At 46.1% G+C, this 13,790-nt stretch overlaps 1 protein-coding gene and 1 non-coding gene across 2 annotated transcripts in view; one reads left to right on the top strand and one right to left on the bottom strand.

Annotated features, from left to right (window-relative positions):
* LOC139057269 (phosrestin-2-like) overlaps nucleotides 1-13,790 on the bottom strand; it is a 789,714-nt gene that overhangs the window by 363,607 nt on the left and 412,317 nt on the right. The gene's annotated exons all lie outside the window — the stretch shown is intronic.
* On the top strand, nucleotides 2,741-2,813 carry TRNAS-CGA (transfer RNA serine (anticodon CGA)). The gene has a single exon. It is a non-coding gene; the product is annotated as a tRNA-Ser (tRNA).

Here is a 13,790-nt window from a genome sequence, read left to right as displayed (position 1 = left end):
TCTTTAACGTGGACCTAAATCTAAGTACCCCGGGTGTTTTCGCATTTCGCCTCCATCGAATGCGGCCGCCCTGACCGGGTTTTGAACTCGTGACCTTGTACTTAGCAGTCCAACACCATAGCCACTATTCTTATTATTTGTTTTGGACACATATACACATATACACAGTTAACAGGAAAGGGAAAGCGAGGAGCGGGCTGGCAACTGCCACCGGAAGGGGCACAACGCCTGTCTACTCTTCTGAAGGGAGGTGACAGCAACACAGAAATGGAAGATAGGTAGGAGGGGAGGAAAGAGGAAAGGAAGAGCAACAGGAGAAATCTAAAGAATAAAGTAGAACACAGTACACTACGCACGTTGTTCTGCCGAGTTTCGACAGCCGGAATTAAAGTGACGCCGCGTCGAACAGCCTCCACAATTATCAACCACATCCATGACTAGTTCGCTATGCGGCTAATTGTGCTCTCCACAATGAGACGCCTAGTACAGCTGCACGCAATCACCGTTTCACCGGTAGTCGTTTCACAATATAAACTACAAAGTGTTTGAACCCGCCACCTCCCATCTTCGAAGGAAGAAGCGTTAGGGCACAATATTGATCACACACAGTAGGGCCGGTCACTGAAGTTCACGCTACTACAGAATGTTGAATGTTCACGCTACAAACATGAACCTAAGTTAGTTAACTCTAGAAAGGTTAGTAGGGCGCGATGGGCCTGATCGCGTTTAGATGCACTACCACTGGGGTATAAACATTGCTCGAGTGTCGCAGACCGCAGGCCAGGAAGATGATAGTTTCTCACTAGCGACATGCGCTGCGCACTGAAAGCGGGACACTTAAATATAAGGTGTTGGAAGTGTCTTGTAGCAGCCACAAGACGTACACAATGGACTTGCCACACGCCCTTGTCTGTATAAACGTTCGTGCACGTTCACGCAACCAACCCTCAGCTTGAGCAGTTGTGCTCTAGCGCGACGAGGCAAGCCTCGACCACGAACATGGGGTAGATGCTGCTTGAGTAGGTGGCGACGAATCAGCAGACGAGTGTCATCAAGCTTGCACAAAATTTCTGAACAGTCACAGTTGTTATGAGCGCAACTTCAAGCGAGCCGATCAGCCTCTTCATTTCCGGTGATTCCTACGTGTGAAGGTGTCCATTGAGCAACGAGATATACCCCACGTGATGTAATTTTGCTCGCAGAGTCAGTAATGCTGCGCACAAGTGGACAATTAAGCTCACTGCGTTGTAACCTGCTAAGGGCAGCACGGGAGTCTGTAAAGAAGACAACTTTCAACGCAGTTAACTCCTCCTGCACGTATTTCAGTGCAACATTAATCGCTGCTAGTTCCGCAATTGTTGACGAAGTTGGATGAGGAATTTGAAAGATACGTCGTACTTGAGTTGAATGGCAGAAAAAAGCTGCAGAGGCGCCTTGACCATCGTAGTGTACAGATATATCTGTTAAAACTTGAAGATAATCTCGAAACTTTTCGAACATGTGGGACTGAGCCAATTCGAATGTTGCTGAAACAGCCATATCAGACTTTTTGTGCACGTCAGGGATTGTGAGGTAAATGGGGAATACATGTTTCGTGTTACCTTTTGGAGGTGGAGACGTATCTGAAGCAGCATGTTCAGAAATCGTAGTGATATCCATAAATAATGCCGCCATTTTTCCCATGCGAGATAACTGGCGGTGAATGAGACGATCACGGAGCGACTGACCATTCGATGCGCGGTGTAGACGCTCAATATGATAGAGCTCTCTGATCTGCTTGCAGCCTCAGGGGTAACTGATGTGCTTCAGTGAGTAGTGCAATAGATTGCGCCTCACGAGGTAATCCGAGCATTAGTCGAAGGGCAACACGATGATTTCGCTCCAGTTGGGCCATCAAACTAGGTGGTATCTTCAAAATTGGTAATGCGTACAGCATGCCTGAGAGTACAGATGACTGGTGCACCTTAAGAGCCATTGTTTGGTCGCAGCCAGTACCTCGAGCAGTAAAGGCGGCCACATACTTAAGGAGGGAGTGCGATTTGCGTCGTACTGATGCAGAATGCAGAATGCAGTGAATAATGGAGAAAAGAAGCGCTTACAGTTAGTACATGCAGGATGTTTTGCATATGGATTTAACCATGCTCTTAAAAAGTGATACAGAGTTACAACGGAGACGGACCTAACTGGCAGCGCTTTGTTCGCAGCCGACTTCAGCTACTCCGAATATATATATATATATATATATATATATATATATATATATATATATATATATATATCATAAGAAGCCAACAAACAATGACACCAAGGACAACATATGGGAAATTACTTGTGCCTAATAAATGAAATAAAGAAACGATAAATTAATGGAAATTAAAGTGGATGAAGCATAAGTAATTATGCTAGATATTAAGCACAAGTAATTTCCCCTATGTTGTCCTTGGTGTCAGTGTTTGTTGGCTTCTTATGATATGACTAATAAAAATCGGACCCCTCGGTTAACCCCCTTTCTTCTCGTTTATTACATAACGAGGGTCTCGAATCCCGCAACATTGATGCCTTCAGGTAGCATATGTGGGTTTATTGGCCAGTTGCCTTCACTCTAAAAGCTCACGTTCTCGTGACGCCTGCGGCAAAAGAGACGTTCCACGTCCCCCGCCAAGGTCTGTGAGTGATGGCGCTGGCTAACACTCCCAGGGTTCTACTAGGACACACCCAAGAAAGTGGATGGGAAAACGACGCCGCGGTAGCTCAATTGGTAGAGCATCGCACGCGAAATGCGAAGGTTGTGGGTTCGGTTCCCACCTGCGGCAAGTTGTTTTTTCATCCACTTTAATTTCCATTAATTTATCGTTTCTTTATTTCATTTATTAAGCAGAAGTAATTTCCCCTATATTGTCCTTGGTGTCAGTGTTTGTTGGCTTCTTATGATACGACTAATAAAAATCGGGCCCCTCGGTTAACCCCCTTTCTTCTCGGTTATATATATATATATATATATATATATATATATATAGCTTGCACGTCACGTCAAGGACGCAGCTGTTCATTGTCCTGGGTCACAAACATGGCGCCTATGATGACGACAGTGCAAGCAATCTATATTCTTTAGGGGGCTTAGAGAGGTAACTATAGTTGTAACCCGCTACGCAAGTTGTATTCTAGACAATTTTAGAGCCCATTAGGAAACACTCAATACGGCTATTATATTTTACACGATGTTTTTTTTTTTCGGGCCCCGAAGGCTAGCCCGGACAGCATATTTAAAGAAAGAAAGAAACCGTGGAAGGCGATTCAACCTTCAGTTGAAGTCGATGAAAGACAAAGTTTTCCTGAGTGAATTGGGGATAAAATAGGGCGGAGGTCACCGCGCACCTCAAATTTCGTGTCACTATTCGCGTGAGAGGAGTAGGAGAGCGTCGGACGCAATTTTTTTTTTTCTACTATGCTATCTTTGGGATCCGTCCACATTCTGACGCATGATGACGCGTTAATTAATTTTAAATAATTTCAGGGATTTGACGTGTCAAAACTATTACACGATTATGAGCCACGGCATTAGGGGGGGAAAACCTCCGTGGCGTAGTGATTACAGTACCGGGGTTCAGTGCTAGAGGTCCTCTGTAGAAGGCGGCCTTTGGAAATCTTCACTGATTAATTTATTCTGAAAATCACGATTTCGCCATAAGGGCGAACAAAATGAAGGCTATAGCAACATGTTAGAATATCACACGAAGTAAGGCTCGCAGCTTTAGTGACAGTATGAATTGCAGTAAACATAAGCCGGCTAAGCAAACACGCTTGGCATGACTTGCGCATACACGCATGCACAGAAAGAACTCGATGACCGCGAGCAGCATTGGCTAAAACTACATGGTCTAGTGGGCGTGGTCGCCTTGCGCCGATCTCGCGTTCCTGTACAGCGACATGCTCAAGGCGGGCACGATGTGCGCTTTAGAGCTGCAGGGTTTCTTGTCGGCGTTTTCGCTACGCCACCTGTCCCCACAGCGCCGCGTCACCCGGCGTTGAGCTGCAGCCCACCGAGTAGCACAATAATGTTCCCGCATCTGGACCAACTGAGTGCCCTTGGCGCGTATATGCGGGCCTTCTTTGCGTCACTGCAATTAGCGCTTCGCAGGGGCTCCTCGGCTGGCGTTCTGACAATCAGCACGTGGGGGCATGCGTGCTCAACGTGAGAGACGCGCTGCTTCGCTGCAGAAACCGCGCACCGACAGGTACCACCGTGGCTACCACGTGTGGGAAAACGATGACATAAGCTGGCGGGTCTGCATAGCTGCGCTTGCAATTCCTTCCAGCAAGCAAAACTGTCTAACTTAGATTGTCTTAGAATACAGCAGCTCCTTTGCACCTGTCTGCGCGATTGGAACGCGAAAACGCCTAGACACATTTCGTCACCTGGCGTTCAAATTCTGACGCAAAGGCAAATGTTTCGGTTAATGCGGCTAATGTTCTTCAGAAAACGTAATTAGGCTAATGAAGTCAGTGATGTTACGCTTGATTATCCATGACTGCGCAAGATCGCATGGAGTGTTCCTTCAATTGATATTGCAATAACACGGGCGAAACGGGCCAAGTGCCTTAACGCGATGGTTTGCAGACGTGAATGTATGCATGTTGGTATTCATTACGTCATACGTTTATTTGTCTAATTTGCTTCAGTCTTACATAGAAAATGTGTAATTGAGTTCTGGGTTTCTGCTTTTCTGCTTGCGCCAAGCCATGCAATTATTCCGGCTTATATATATATTCGGAACATCACAGTGACCAGTGGTTGTAGGGGCACATGTCGGGCCACATATTTAGGCTGCATTATCTCCGGCAATAGCCCACCATAAGATGCTAGAAGTATACCCGCTACGAAAAAAGTGATTAGTAACTCGCTAAGAAGGACTGTCGTTAAAATACGTTCTGGCTTGCGCGTCTCGATTGCAGTGCTCTCAAGCTAGCGTGTTTTCAATGAACGGCGGCAGCATGCACAAGCGCGCAAAAGCGTTTCAGTCGGTTGTCGACATCAGTCTGTCGCTTATCACTGGAGACCGGCTCCTCAATAAAGTTTGTGGCATGGCTGCCAGGCTTAGGTGTACGCCGAGGCCGGTCGCTCCTCTTCGGCCTGGGTCCGGGCGTCGTTATATGAAGAATAAATAAATAAACAAATAAATAAAATAAAGCGATTGTGCAGTTATATCACATCGTGGAACCTATTTGAAGCAAAGCTTTCGTGAAGCAGTTAGTGGAATGCTGAAGATTCGCCCACTTCATTCCAGGGTCATTCGCGTAAAGGAAACTGGCGCGCGCGCATACGCCCACATGCGCACCCGTGCTCCGCAATGCGACGCGCGCGGCGATCCTCTGACAGACCTGGTAAGCGTTGGCACGACGGAAGTATTCGCGCGATTGTGGCCTAATGACAATAAAGAAAAAGTTGTAGTCTAATGCTTACAGAATCAGGCTACTGCGCTGGGGAACGAGGTTTGATCACACGATCGGGCATGTGAGTCAGGGTGTTTTTTTTTTTTCTTCAAGTGTGAGCTATTCGGAAAGACAGCAGCAGCACCCAGCAGCCACGGTCAAGAAAGTCGGGGAGGGTTCGCAAACAAAGCTTCGCTGTAAAGAAGAATACTTGACCCCCGGTTTCATGCGCGCACACGCTCATGGTTGTCATTATTTGTAATATATGTCACGTTATTTCTTGAAACACAGGGAAAACTACGACGTAATAGGGATACCTTCCTGGAAACAACTGTATGCTCTGTTTGTCACGACTCCCCAGTAGATTTGAAATAATACTTTTGCTATAAAAAGAATGTTTAAAAATTTGCCTGCGGGCTGCATAAAAATATCTCGACTAGCTCCAAGACGATAGCAAAATAAGGTACTGTTGTTCACATTTGCCCAATCGGTATGCCATCGTTTTCTTAAAAAATGTTTGCTTCTAGCTACGTGAAATGAAATCACTGCTTAATGTTCCAGACAACGCAATCTTTTTCGCGGAACAGCCCCATGCATGCAGCCTAAAAAAGGTAACAGAAGACGTCCTTTACTTTCCGTGTGCGACGGAAATGGATCTGTGCATCTCATTGCTTACTGTTCTCTCAATCAGCTTGGGCATTGATGAGACGAAAGTCGCGCGACAATGGAACACAGAGTGCATAAGATCAAAGCGCTGGAAGCACTTCACCGCACTCGAAGCGCAGTCCGCATAGAGCCGCCGAGTTTTTCGATAGATATGAATGCGAGCGGCCAAGTCCAAGACTTCAAAGGGCGGCGTTCAATTTAATGTGACTGCAGAGACGAATCGTGCATAACGACATTTAAGAGATCGCGTAGTCAGCTTAACACCTTCCATAAGCGACTCATGCTGATTTTTGTCACTTGCGGAAGTCTTTGTGCCGATCTATGGGGAAAAATAAGAACTGCGTACATTTTCGCGCGACTTCTCTGCAGGAAGCGTCGATATTTAACAGCAAAGCACAGCGTAACAACGCGATCACCGCACACTGTATCCAGAAAAAGCACATTGAGGCGTGCAGAAAACACTCTTCAGAGAGGGCTATCTGCGCCGAAAGAAACATACAGAAAGGGGATTTCGCGGAAAAATGGCGAATTTCGGTGTCGTCTCAGAGCGCAGCATGCATAGGAGTCTGCATATTTTGATATGTGGGTAAGCAGTGCACTACTCACAACCTATCATTTTAATCACGAGATCAGCCGCCGTATGCAACTGCGCATACGGCGGCTGCGCGCGATCGTCCAGCCGCATCTTGAGAGCGATCTGCGTTGGGGAGCAGAGTCTATGGGTGCGTCGGCGGCTCGTAGCTTTGTGCACGTTATGTGTTCTCGGCGCTCACTTTTCGTTGAAGCGACAGACAGCACGAATGTCACTTCACTACCTGCTGCTGTCGCGTTTCCTCACGCCAGCGTTTTGACAGCGAGTTTCCACGGTCATCGAGTCACATGTGTTCACGTTTGCTTGTGCGCACGTGACACCATGCTAGTTAATTTAGTTAGGCCTATGTTTACAAGTTTATACGGCCGATAAAACTACTTTCCTTACTTCATATAGCTCTCCACTAATTTGCTATGGCAATCGATACTTCGGCTTTCGGGCGAAACTGCGACTGTTTGTACCTGGCGCATTGCGCAATCCTATCGCGAGAGCGACAGAACGCGCTACTGGTCCCATAGGCTGGCTAGCCTATGCTGTGCATGTTTCTTGTTTATCTGGCTTGAGTTCATGAGCTCAAGCTCACTTTTGGGGGGAAGAAAAGGTTCAGGGTATTCGAATATACTGTACCTGGAGCTATTTTCTCTTTTTGTTCGAAAAATAATCGCTAGCGCGCGATTGGTAAATAACGAGTTTTGGCCCGAATTCACCAAGCGCGTTGTGAAAACAAGTGCCTCGTGCAACGGTTCGTGTCCGCCAAACTATGGGAACTTTGTTCTATACATGCATGCTGCGTGAAGCCTGACGTATCGTGAGCTATGAAATATTGCAGCATGGGTGGAAAGGGGTTGCTGCGAAAAAGCAAAGTAATTCGCACTATTACCCTTTCGCGGGAGCACCGTCATTTCAAGTAAGCTGGCGCTAATATCCGAAGGTACCATACGTCACATCTTGTATTCATCTTTCTTGTACCCTTTAGAATTCCTGCTAAATTAATTTTCACCCTTCGCTCAAGCTCACGTGCATTAATATGTGTCGCGTGCTATATCACATATGTTTGCTAGCTCAAAAAAAGAAAAAAAAGGTAAGAGTACATGGTAACCGATTCTTCCGTTTTTTTGGGTCGGCATCGCTATCCCATTGAAGAAAGTTAAAGTGGCTCATTGTTGAATCCAATTTGTGTAACATGTTCTGCGTATTTGAACATTTTGCAATCTTTCGTGGAACTGCGTTGTATCAGGACGAGCGCCGAGGCGTCACGGGAGACGAAAGTCAGCGTACGCATATTTCACTACAAGGGCGTAATGTGTTGTATAGAGAGATGAGAGCAGAACACATTCAAAGAAGAGCACCGGCGAAAAAAAAAAAGATAACAAAAGGAACTGCCTCTTACCCGCCCTTTCATCATCATACCCTTGGTTTGCATTCACGAAAGGAAAGGAATAGCCTGGGATATAAAAACTATTAAAAAAAATTGTCGAACCAGAGGTGTTTCGGGGCTCTTTCTAAGGGAAGAAAAGAGTGACAGGGAGAGAATAAGCCCGCTTTATATATGCACTGTGAGATCGTGCACTTTTACTACTTTGACTCTAGCACCCTTCCTCCGTTCCCTTCCTCCTTACTAGTGCGTGACGGCCGGGGAAAATAAGCAGACGCTCTTTCTTGTTTTTTCTTCCTTGCGTTCCCCACAAGTAGCTAGACGGCGCTGACAGCGCAAATACCATTGCATCGAAAGGTTCAGCCGGATTGTGGTTTTCTTCGAGGGTGGGACTACTTCGTCACGCGCGGAGTGCTGCTCCCGAAACATTGTTCGGCGGGCCCCCGAGGCCGGACTTCTTCGTCCCGAGAAATGAATAATGCTATGAGCTATGAATAATGCAAGCAACTTCAGAGCCCGTGCGAGTAACGCAATTAATGCACTCTCTCTAAGAAACTCGAGCCGCGGCGCTCGCAACGAAGGACGCAGCAGCGAAGTGGTTCAGATTGAATACCAGCGCAGACCCCGTCGAATGAGGCGCACGTTTGCCGAGAGTGTAAACGTAAGCGCGGACAGCTAGTTGCGTTGCGTTAAGAAGGCTTATGCTGCATTAGACGCTCGGCTCAAGCAGTAATTGAATAGCGAGTGCACCGGAAGGTCATGGTAACCAAATAAGAAGTTGAGCGAGTAGTTGCTGCAGAGTTCGACTTGCAGTGGTCTACACAGCCTGATATGATGCAATGAGAGCTAAAGTTCGTAGTTTTGAAACTGCAGGAACGCACGCACACGCACACACGCACACACGCACACACACACGCACACACACACACACACACACACACACACACACACACACACACACACACACACACACACACATACACACACTTTCTTTTTTCCTTGTTAGATTGACCGCGAAGCAACATGAACTTAATAAGTTAGTGTGTAACACAGTAACAGCAGGGTTTCCCCTGTATTTTTTTTAATGCTCCTTACAGAATGGATGACGAAGAAAGGGAAACACAGTCAGTGTGGCGTGAGATTAGATGGGATGATGAGATTGGAAAATCTGCAGGCGTAAGCTGGAGTCAGTTGAGGCAGCGGTAAGTGCAGATCTCTGGGAAGAGACCTTCATCCCGAAGTCAAACTTTTGCGTAAAATAAATATTCTACTAGAGAAAGTGTAACTTAATTACTTTTGTGATTAACTTGGCGAAAAGCAACTGCTTCGCTGAGTCAGTAATTTGTACTCTAACATAACTAGTTGGCCGTGGTAACTTGTACTCATTAAGTAAGTTGCATGCAACCCACTTGTGGGATCACTAAATGTAATCTGTGCTTGCAGCCAGAGAAGCGTCTTAGGCTGCGCAGCGTGCATTAACGCCAAGACGATGCACACGCAACAGGCAGTGCTGAATGCCCAACGTAGCTGCAGAAGCGGCATACACGGCTCTTGGCCCTCGATGGCTGCAACCTCTTTCTCAGCAATGTAAAAGCGTTGCCTCTGATACAAGTTGTCAGAGTTCGCAAGAGGGGATCGGATATCAGCAGCAGTGCAGGTCACCTCAGTCGTGTCCTAATCGCATCACGCCGGCAAAGTGTCTGGAGAAACTGAAAACATTTCACACCAATAGTGCAGTGAGTTTTGCTCCAACGAGGCCAACAGCTTTGCAGCACGTCGCATACCACCTTTGCACTAGAGAGTGAACTTCACGGCTAAGAGCGTATTCTTGTGGTTTGTTCCTACGCCGTGGGTGAACAGCCCAAGCATCCTGGCGGAGCCGGGATTGGTCTGCTGCTCTCCAGTAGCGCGGATGGTAGCAGGAGTCTTTAGGGTTGCAAACCGTCTAAGATTTCACTTAGTTACCGTCTTTGTTTGACTTAGAAACCGTCATTTGTCCCAGATTGATCCTTGAAGTAGCTTGATGGTTTGTTGAAAAGGTGGAACGCCCTTCGCAGCATTTATGTATACTGCAGTCACCTTGAAGAAGAACTTGCTGCTCAGTTCTATTTGCCTTTGTCGGCTGTGTTTAGCGGAGCCAGTATATTCCATCGCTAAAAGCTTGTCGATACACACTAAAAATCAAAATGCATGAGAACATTAGTCATGGCAGAGTTTTCAAGTTGGATTTGCACCTAAAGCTTGTACTACATTTTAGTGAAGAATCCAGTAGTGCAGCATCGAAGGCATGAATTAGCCTCTCCCCCCCCCCTCCCTCCTTAAATAGCGCCTCTTTAAGGCTAGAGGGGAAAAGAAAGCTTTAAAAAATAAATAACTTGAGCATGTCATCAGCCAATTTTTCTTCTGTATAATATGAACAGCTAGAAAATTATAAAGCTGCATACGCAAATTTTCTCGAGCTTCGATATCTGCCACCATAGGGCATAATCGTTTTCCCTCCTTGCACTCTTCTGCTTAGCATTTTTGCACGTTCTCCATCTTCTTGCAGCTCATTAGGAACTACTGATGTTACAGACAATTTGCGTACCCTTATTATCCCCACTATATCCTTGTCACATGCACTCGTAATAGTGCCGCGTATGTCGTTCAAGATTAATATTTACAAATAACTGTAACAAGCCGCACGCTCGCCTGACTTTGTTCGTCTTGCTTTCACTCTCTCTCCCTTTATTCTATTTCCACAAGTACCCCTATCAATATGCGCTAGCTGCAGCCGCTCGCAGACCCCATGCCACAACTCCATCCACCTGGATTTTATAGACTAAAGAATAAACAACTGCTTTGTTCCTGACGTTTCGATTAAAACTCTCTGTCACGTGCTGCACAGCTACCAGCGGCACCGCAATGTGCCCCGTTACGTCAGACACACCTTCGTCAATCCGCTGAATACGTCTATGTCTGATATTTCAAAAGTGCTACTCGGAAATAAAGTGCTGCAAGGTAGGAGCGACTCTGACAACCACTGCCTTAAACTCTCCAACAGAGGGAGCGCGAAAGATTAATAAAACTTGAATACAATAGCCTGGTGACCATATGCGCAACTATCTAGCTTGAGGCTGACATAGGGACGTCGGTCAGCCTTCACAGGAGGTGGGAAGGGAGGACAAAGAAATGGACAATATACTCCCTCGTTTCATCTAAAGCTAAGAAACTTTAAAACAAACTTACTTTAATTGTACTCCTGAAACTTTACAGCCATATATTGTTTCGCCTTGGCTCCTAAATGAATTCGACTGAACTAATGTAGTTCAAAACAAAAAGCATTAGACGCAGCGAAATAATTTTTGCATGAAATTGTGGGGTTTAACGTGCCGATACTGCACAGTGTGTTCATATAGGGACGGAGTATTCCGTATTAATTTAGACCACCTGGAGTTCTTTAACGTGCACCGAAATCGAAGTGGACCAGCGTTTTTTTTTTGCATTTAGGCCCTTTCAAAATGCGGCTGCTGTGGCCAGGAATCGCACCTGCGACTATGCTCAGCAGCAAAAGACTAACATCCAGTAAGCCACAGCGGTGGCTCGTTTAAACTACCAGCTCCCTCTTTCTGAAATAGGTTACGCAAAGACATACTTGTACACGTTACAGAAAAAAACATATTCATTACAACTACAATTACTTCATTGAAAAAGGTAATTGATTACAGTCACTAACTATCCCCCACAAACATAATCGAGGGATTCCTCAAACGTAATTGATTATGTTACTTTACTCGCCTTTGTTATTATTGCATATGTACAGTAAACAGAACAAGCTCGCCTGGCCCTTTCAGTACGTCCCCTGCCGCCCCTCACGCATTGCTTACCCTCGCTAACAATCGCGTTTCAAAAAATTCGTTGGTCATGTTGCGTCGTTTTTGCTCTAAAGACATCAGCAGCAACACTAAGAACTTGCTCGATGTGTGCGATGGTGGCGGTGTTGTAACGTGCAGACATCTTGCGCACAAGGTTGTCGTTACCCAGCGTCTTGGTCCTTTACGAAACGTAGCGCTTCATTGTTGCTAGGTCTTGGAGAATACGCTCTCCGTTGGGCAGTTGAAAGAATAAAACATGCAGGAGATCCAACGAGTTGGAATCTATATACAGAGAAGCTTTATGTGAGTGCTGAAATAGTCGTAACAGGAGTACACACACGCACGCACGCGCGGGCGCACGCGAATTACATTGTACCTTAGTGAACCGGAGTTGCTGCCTACTAGCGAGTACACGGACACCTTGGACGCATGATGGTTTCATAGGCAGCATGCACATGCGTACGTAGCACAATTCGAATACATTCTATCCGCTAGAAGCGTTTGCTTCCTTATTATCGTGCAGGCGCGGATGCGCGAAGGCGAGCTTTCTGGTTCTTCTTTGAATTATCCCCCGCACAGCCGGCGCCACCGCTGCAGCAGATGCGCGGAGGTGAGCGCCATCTGGTGGTCTTGTGAGGAACCGAGAAGCGCGTGTGGCGTGCGTACTCCGCTGCGACTGGTTGGTCTATTCGGCAAAGGAACAGGCAGGCCACAGCCATGGTCACAAAACCCGGCGAGGTTTGCAAAGAAAGCCTTCGCTCTTAAGAATTGTTCGCAGGTGGCTTCCGCGCTACAACTTTCTTAATGGCTCCGTCGCTATTGAAACGCACCCACACCAGTTAACTCGCCGGCCACCTTTTGGTGGAGCGTTAAAATGAGGAAACAAATAACGAGCTCCCATGCAGGTTCGCCTGACTGAACATGCGCATCCGCGAGGCTGCTGCGTGGCGCGATCGCGGACGTTCTACGTTAGTTACCTTCAAATTCAGCTGCGCAAAGCGACGTAGCCTCTTACAGCGTGTCTCATCAATAAAGTAACTGGTTACATGTAATCGGTTACTCAAAAAGTAATTGAATTACAGTTAGCGTGAGCAAGTACACAGAATAATCGTTAAATTTCAATATTATCCAAAATGTAATTTATTATGAATAATTAAGTTCATGTGATTCGTTAGATACAAGTCTGTGCAATGTGCACGATAACCTTTATACTTCAAATTTCTGCAAGCTGAATTTCATCTATTCGTCCTTTGATTTATGATGACATTTTCTCCTTGAAGAGCATTCTGTGATTCGAATTTGAAAAAAGCCACTTCTTTATAAAGGCTTTATAACGGCTTCATATATGTTTTTGTGAGTTGCAAGTAACTTGAATGCAACTTGGATGTAAGGAGGTATTTTTCGCAGTATATCAGTACTATATACTTGAATAGAATGACTTAACGACTGAAAGTTGAGCTAGCGTGTGTGTCTTTGCCGACACCTTTCAGATAGTTGGCATGCTTTTCGTTTCTTCTTGTGTACGTGTGGTTGCGCGCCCGCATATCAGTAATATGAACGTACATGAATACTGGGGCGCTATAACGTAAAACTATTCCAAACTTTTCTATTCCAATTCTGCTATCAGCCCTCCACGATTGGTCAAAAACTTTTTTCGACCACCCCCACTTCACCTGTCTGTCACATGACGTCACGAAAACCGCGATACCTCCCCATCTGATATGATGTGTACACACTGATTATGCGTGATTTCACAGAAAAAAGAAATACAGTTATTTCTGATTCGACCCCTTTTCGCCATTAGCCCTCGGCTATTGGTAAAAAGTTTTCGGGCTTCACGCACTTCACCTGCCTGTCACGCGACGTCACAAAA

This window comes from Dermacentor albipictus, chromosome 1 (assembly GCF_038994185.2).
Source record: "Dermacentor albipictus isolate Rhodes 1998 colony chromosome 1, USDA_Dalb.pri_finalv2, whole genome shotgun sequence".
Taxonomy (NCBI): Eukaryota; Metazoa; Arthropoda; class Arachnida; order Ixodida; family Ixodidae; genus Dermacentor; species Dermacentor albipictus.
This window is presented reverse-complemented; position numbering and strand designations above follow the sequence as displayed.